The 6,289-nt window shown below is 43.6% G+C and overlaps 1 protein-coding gene across 2 annotated transcripts in view; it reads right to left on the bottom strand.

Annotated features, from left to right (window-relative positions):
• The window catches only part of LOC101642611 (cytochrome P450 1A4-like), a 23,078-nt gene extending 18,445 nt beyond the window's left edge, over positions 1 to 4,633 (bottom strand). Inside the window, exon 1 of one of the 2 annotated variants that reach the window (XM_045288576.1) lies at positions 4,510 to 4,633. The gene's annotated coding sequence lies outside the window, so the exon portion shown is untranslated. The remainder of the gene's footprint in view (positions 1 to 4,509) is intronic. The other variant, XM_004713831.2, reaches the window with a different exon arrangement.
• Positions 4,634 to 6,289: the final 1,656 nt, after the last annotated feature.

Here is a 6,289-nt window from a genome sequence, read left to right as displayed (position 1 = left end):
TTTACACAATTGAAGTGTGTATGGATTGGGATAACAGTTGTATGAGCCCCTAATAAAATGTTTAAAAAAAAAAAAATTCAAAAAAAAAAAAAAAATCCACAAGATCAGCTCTCTTTGCTTCCCCCTCCCCAACCCTCATGGCCCCTTGATAGATTATAGAATGTTATTATTTTCCTATCTCACACTGACAATCGTCTCCCTTCTCCTCTGGTCTCTGTTGTTCTTCCCCCTGGATGGGGATGTGTGGTTATGTGCCAATCATTGTGATTGGTGCCCCCCTTCCTCCTAACCTCTCCCCCCTGCCCCCTACCCTTTTGGTGTCCCTATTCCCATTCCGGTTCCTGGGTTCCATGTGTCGTGAGCTTTATCTCTTGCCTATACCTATGTACATGCTCCCATCCAGTCCAGAGTGGGAAGCAGCACTGGGGTCTTGAAAGTGGGGAGTAATGAGGCCTCCAAAGATCAGAGTTATCTTGTGTGATCCATAGGTGTTCTGCCGCACCCTGATTGACTCCCTGTGACCCCTCTGTGGGGGGCTCCTCCATTGTCCACAGATGGGCTTTGGGTCTCAACTCCAACCTCCCTCATTTTCACCAATGCATTTTTGTTTTTTGTTTGCTTGTTATGAATCTTCTGATGCCTGTTGCCTGGTCCCGATGAAACCTCATGATCGCACCAGCTGGCGTGCTTCTTCCACGTGGGCTTGTTGCTTCACTGTTGGATGGCCACTTGTTTAACTTTAAACCTTTAAGACCCCAGATGCTATATCTTTTAATAGCCAGGAACCACTTTCTGTCCTCACCATATCTGCTTATGCATCCATTTTGTCTTCAGGGATCATGTCGGGGTGGGGGTGGGGTAGGGGGGTGAGCAGCATTGCTTTATGCATATATCTACATAGGCCAATACCTCTATTTTTATGGATTAACTCTTTAGGAGACTAGAAAGCCCCATCTTTCTCCTGCAGAGTGGCTTGTGGTTTTGAACTGCTGATCTTGAAGTTAGCAGTCCAACCTCTACCCCATTGGGGCTCCGTCAGTAATGTAAATGGCATCCTGTTTTCTGTATTTTCTGTGTGAACAAGCTACAAAAAGCTTTTGCATATTTGGAATGTGTGCTCTGGTAGGAAAGATAAACAAAGTACAAAACAAACATACAGCTAAAAATTACAACCACAAATAAATGAAAGACTTTTAGTTAACCAAATTATTTTTGTTATTGATCCAAATGTACTGCATTTAATATAAAACAACACATCCTAATTCTGTTCTGGGATCATGAGAAATAAACATATATATCAAAGGGTCAGATCTAGGCTCTATGGAATATATTTAAGCTTGTATAATTTGAAGGGTCCAAAGGGGCCCTGATGGAATTCTGGGTTAGAGATTGGGCAGTAATGGCAAGGTTTATAGTAAAAAATCACCAGCTGATTTTTAGGACAAATCCAAGATATCTGTTCCCATAAAAGGTTACAGTCTTGGAAAGCCTATACAGGGTTATTATAAGTTGGTATTAACTTGGTGGCAGTGGAAATATCTTTTTTTGTTTATTTTTTCTGAAAAGTGAAGAAGTTAAAAATGTGTCATAGAAAATGCTCTTGTGGCTGCACTGTTTAGGGTACCCTCAGATCACGGAGTGAGCCCATGACGGAAGGGGCCCTGGAGTGTAAACATCTTTCGCTTCATGCAAACACACTTGTTGAGTAACATGCAGAACCATCTTTCATTTGCGTGAATTTAATTTCCAAGGAAGAAGGTAATAACCTTCGGAAGCGATGGTTCTGCTTCATGACCTTGCCGTCTGGAAGCAGGAGACAGGGACCAGGACGTGCTACCAGCCAGAGAGGAATCTTTCAGAGAAACATAGAACAGGAAATATGAAAGGTTCTCTCTTTTGATGGGTAGTTTAATGTTTAATCTATAGATTTTGAAGATATGTTTTGGGGATGGCTTTACTCTCTAGGTCAACCTGAGAAACAATGAAAGCATATCGAAAAAGACAAATGAAGCAGACAAGGACAGAAATTCAAGACCATGACTGCTCATTCACCAATTCTAGTATCTTCTTACGACCTTGTAGCCTTCTGGTCCTGAGTTTGAATTCTACTTTCCTAGTTAGGCTACCTAGAATTCCTTTCTGTTATTTGAAACCAGGAGACTCTTAACTAAAATAAAACAAAATAGAAACAGAGCCTCCTATGCATGCAGCACATTTTTCTTAGCGGGTGGTTCAGTGGTACAATTCTCCTCTCCCAGGGAGGAGCCTTCACACACAAGCACCATGTATCTACCAGGGAGGACGGCATGCTACTGTGATGTGGAATCAATTTCACAAAACGTCCACACTGAGACTTCTCCCAAAGTCCTGCCATTCAAAGTCCTATCAACCAGACTGATCCGGTTCTGTGTGCATGGGGTCGCCATGCGCCAGCAGCTGGTTTAACTGAAGTTAACAATAAGAAACTGAAAACACTTTCTCTTTTAAAAGAAAAAAATAACCTAAGGACTCATATTTCTCAGATTACTCACAGAAGTAATAGTGGTGGGTAGTATAACTCATTGCTCCACGTAAATACTTCTTTGGTGTTTGAGGAAACAATTTTTTAAATATACCTTCATATATTAAAAAGCATTCTTACATCGATAACATATTTTTCCAGATCAAAAGAGATAAAAGCTGCTACACATATGTTGTACTGTAAAAAGTACCAAGGGTCAAAGGAATGTTTATCTTAAAGCGCTTATTCAGCATAAACAGCTCCCAGGCTGCCTCAGCTAGCAAAAGTTTAGTTGCCTGTTGATCTATTAGTTTCACTTTTAAAGTCAAAGATAACATGTTTGGCTAGTATTATTTTCTAAGGAGTGAACTTTGGAGTTAAAATGGGAGGTTAGCTTTTTTGCACAAGTATCCCAAAGACCTCATTAAACATTTAAGTTGAAAAATGTTTTTAAATAAAAATCAACTGAGTCCTTAATCAAAAAAACAGGCATAATTTGCTCAATCTCCCTGCTGCCTGTTTAGATTATAAAGGCAGGGCTCCGTGGTGCTGAATTTGTAAGACTTCTTCTACTAGTTATAGTGATGCTGGCATTTAGGGGACGTACTCTCCCCATGCCAGAGACATCACGAAGCATGAAGTCTGCATGGCTGCTTAAAACCCACTCCTCTGTGAAGTCAGACATTATCCTGTTATGGAACGACTCAGAGACATTAAGTCCTCTGTCCACTTCTTTGAGGAAAACCCAAAGGCACTGCCCTAGAGTGGATTCCAGTTCACAGCAACCTTCTAGGACAGGGTAGAGCTGCCCCTTGGAGTTTCTGAAACATTAAATCTTTGTGAGAGTCACCTCATCTTTCTCCCAGCTGCTGATGGATTTGAACCATTGACTTCATGGTTAGCAATCCAGTGGGTAACCCACTCCTTCACTGACGCTTGCCAATTTTTCACTCCTGTTGTTATTAGCTGCCTTTGTGTTGGCTCGAACTCCAGGTGATCCCATGTGTTATAGAACAGGATTGCTTTACAGGGTTTTTTAGGTGGATGTAACCTAAATAGGAAAACAGACTGACCCTGAATGGGTTCCAAAAAGTTAGGCTTTATAGGAGCAAGCACCATCATAAAATCATTGGGTCACCACGGGACCTTTTCCCCCTTATCGATGCTTGCTTGCTTATAAAATTCCATTTCTTTGGGGCATGCCCCAACACTATGATCTGCACATTGACAAGAATCAGAGACATGTAGCTTTGATCCCTCAAGACAGGTAATTGGCTTTCCTTACCTCCTAGTCTATGAAGCTATGGGATGTCTGTTGTGTTATGATAGCCCCAGGTCTCACTTTTCCCATCTGTAGGCTGACGGTGTCAAACTAAAGGTGACTAAGGGGACTGTGATCACACTTAGACAGAAGGTAGAGTGGACAGTTAAGGGGCATGGAAGGGGTTCATTGCCCAGCCATATTATTTTGCAGGGGTCTCCAGAGCGGCTCACAGTTCGTCAGCGGAGTTCAGTAAAGGGGCTGCCGGCCTGGCCGTCTTCATTTCTCTCATTCAACTCTCTTTGGCCATTCACCAGGCACATGCACTCTGCCAGCTCTCCCGGTGGCTTCCAGAGCAAGCACAGAAAGGCGCCTTCTGTTGTCTTGGGGTGAACGAGAATTGAGGACAGGGTGGAAGGCTCCTGAAGCTTGCCTGCTACCTTGTTAGAGATCCAAAACGAACCCTGAGCTCTTAGAATAGATCGCGATGCATTCTGAAGATTTTGTTAATGGACTCCTATGTTTGCACATTAGGCCTTCTGGGAGCTGTTCAACAATAACTCCAAGTCCCAAACAGACTGATCAAAATGCGAGCGGCAGCTGCATCTTGAAAAGCTCCCCAGTGCGTGTGAGGGGACTTTTGGATAGAGGAGCTTGTTAGTTAGTAAAGAGCCAGCTACCAGGGTGATCAACAAACAGCCTCCACAAATCCACGTGGCCCAATTACAACGAAACTTGGAAAGCTCACCTGTGCCAGGGAATGTTGCTCCCTGAAAGCTGAGCGTATCCCAGGAAGCTGGACTACCTCTGTCACAGCCGCTGCTGGCCCCAGAGTCTCCCTCTGAGAACAGCAATGGAAAAGGGGCAGCTCCTTAGAGCCTTGCATCAGTCCCAAAGGAATCCTGGAGGGCTGGACCTTGGACAGTGGGGAGGAGTTTGGAGCTGGATCAGAGCTTCCGGAGCAACAACAGGGAATGGAGAGGCCTCTGAACCTGGAATTCTGTCTGGGAAGCTGGGGAAATCCTACGGGAGTGGAACAAGAGGAACCACAGCTGAAGCAGGAGCAGAGTAAGATGGAAATTGATTTTAGAATAAAGTGGGGTGAGGGAGGGACGAGATGAAAAGACAACATTTTCAAAAGAGCTGGTGACAAGCAGAAGTGATTCCAAAGACAAGTACCCCAATAAAATGATTTTTTTTAAAAAGACAGATACCAAGGGAGCAAGGAAGGGTGAAAGAAAGAGACATAGAGCTAAGAAGCTGCTGTGAATTTCAAATTTCCCCTTTTTAAGTTGCTGCAAGGATGCTTGGTGGTATAATGGTTTACGAATTGGGCTGCTAACCAGAAGGTCAGCAGTTCAAAAGCATCCTATAAATGCTTCCAGTCTCCGGAACCCATGGGGGAAGTTCTACTCTGTCTCTATAGGGTAATCACGAGTGGAAATTGGTCCAATGGTAGTGAAATTTTTTCATTTGTTTGTTTTTAGTCAAAGTGATGTGGGTTTTTTGCACCAGGAAAATGCACACAGCTGCTGGGCTTACAGCAAGTGCAGGATCAGGGAGGTGGAAACAAGTGAAAACATTAAAAAGAGATAGATTGAACTTTCTCACAGGGGAGTGGTTAATTTGTTGGGAGCCCTCCCTGCCAGGTAGATACATATTGCTAAAACTAGAATATACTTTCGTATGAGAAAACATCTGTTCCCACCAAGGAACTTCTCCCAACCTGAATAAACTCAGTTTTCCTACCTGTTTCCTGGTCAGTGTTTGGCTTTGCTTGGGCATCTTTCTGCTCAGATATCTGCAGCTTATTGCACACGAGGCTTCTGTTTAAGCTTTATTGTATCGTTTGGATTTGGAGGTTGTATCGTCAGCTTTTGGTGAGCATCCGTGGGAATGTTTCCTGGCAGGCAGCACCCTCTCACACAGTAAGAAAGGAAGCCAGGAAAATGAAGAATAAACCTCTCATTTCTTCAAGGAGACTTGTAGGTCCTGAAAGAGGGTGTCACCCTCTTTCCAAAACACCCTGGGTGTCTAAATACACAAACTCTGCAAGTCCAGAGTCAATGCTGACTGGTAGCGACCCCCTGTGGGTTTCCGAGCCTGTAGCTGTTTACCTAAGTAGAAAGCCTAGTCTCTCTCCCGAGGAGCTGCTGGTGGTTTTGAACTGCCGACCATGCATATCACGGGCTAACATGTAACCAATACACCACCAGGATTCCTTTAAATATCTGATAAGGACCTGCAAACCATAGGCATTTTCTGACCCACAATTGGCTACTTGGCCCTTAATCATCATCAGACGTAAACAAGCAAACCCCATGTTGATGTTGTGGAGGCAATCCTGACTAATCGCTACTCTGTAGAATACACTTGGACCTATTGCATTTTGTCGTTTCTGGTTCTCTGGTGAGTGTCCAAGAACATGACCATGTACCTCCGGGGCTTCATCATCATACTTAGCTACTGAAAAACAATTCTTAATGTACATTTCCCCATTAAGCATAGCATTCCCTGACCACTGGATT

This window comes from Echinops telfairi, unplaced genomic scaffold (genome assembly GCF_000313985.2).
Source record: "Echinops telfairi isolate 266 unplaced genomic scaffold, ASM31398v2 ScPeMD7_22;HRSCAF=79, whole genome shotgun sequence".
Taxonomy (NCBI): domain Eukaryota; kingdom Metazoa; phylum Chordata; class Mammalia; order Afrosoricida; family Tenrecidae; genus Echinops; species Echinops telfairi.
This window is presented reverse-complemented; position numbering and strand designations above follow the sequence as displayed.